This window comes from Haplochromis burtoni, unplaced genomic scaffold, assembly GCF_018398535.1.
Source record: "Haplochromis burtoni strain Fernald_Lab_line unplaced genomic scaffold, NCSU_Asbu1 Contig_175, whole genome shotgun sequence".
Taxonomy (NCBI): Eukaryota; Metazoa; Chordata; class Actinopteri; order Cichliformes; family Cichlidae; genus Haplochromis; species Haplochromis burtoni.
The window spans coordinates 313,721-314,799 of NW_024582536.1; positions in this window are offsets into that span (position 1 = coordinate 313,721).

Sequence of the window (1,079 nt, forward strand, 5' to 3'; positions counted from 1 at the left end):
TTACGAATCTGAAAAAAGAAATGATGGTTTCTTTAAACGAGAAAAGCAAGGGAGTATTAATACGGAGTAGAGTAAAACATGTGGAAGAAAATGAAAAATGCACGAGATACTTCTTTAAAAAATTGTATAAAGCTAAGCCCGCAATTGACACCCTTATAAATGAAGAAGGGAAAGAAGTGAAAAGCACTCAAGAAATTTTAAAGGTAGCACATTCCTTTTACACCAATTTGTACAAAGAACAAAGTATGGATGAGGAGACTGTAGAATCCTTTATCTCTAAGTTAACACAAAAATTAGACCCAGAAGATAGTATAATTTTAGATGAAAGTATAACATTAGAGGAAATCACAAGAGCCATGGAAAGTATGCAAGATAATAAGTCACCAGGTATGGACGGCTTACCCAAGGAATACTACCAGGCCTTTTGGGAACAACTTAGCCCCTCGTTGTGTAAGGTTTACAAAGAAGCGTGGGATAAAGGCGTATGGTCAACGTCCATGAATACTGGAGCGATTTCCCTACTATGGAAAAAGGGTACCAAAAAAAATTTGAGAAACTGGAGACCACTGACATTGTTAGGGGTAGACATTAAGATTTTATCTAAAGCCCTTTATTTCCGTCTACAGACAGTAGTATCTAAGTTAGTTGGAACGGAACAAACATGTGGGATACAAGGTCGTAAAATGACGGATAGTCTAGCGATTATAAGGGACAGTTACCTCTATAGTTCAGAGCGGAACATCCCCCTTTGTATGTTAGGCCTGGATCTAGAAAAGGCCTTTGACAATGTCAGTCACGCCTTTCTGATGAAAGTTCTTGATAGTTTAGGTTTTGGGGAAGGTTTTAGGAGATGGGTCCAGGTGTTATATACTGGATGTAGTAGTGTTGTTGTTGTGAATGGGGTACAGACCGCTACGGTCGATTGAAGCAAGTTTGGCAGTTTGTGAAGCTTTTACAAAAGCCTCAGGGATGAAAATTAATAAAGAGAAGAGTGAGGTGATTTACTTTAAGTGGCGTGAGATCAAAGAAAAAATGGGATTGCAAGAAAAATCAGAAACGTTGAAAATTTTAGGGGTGGA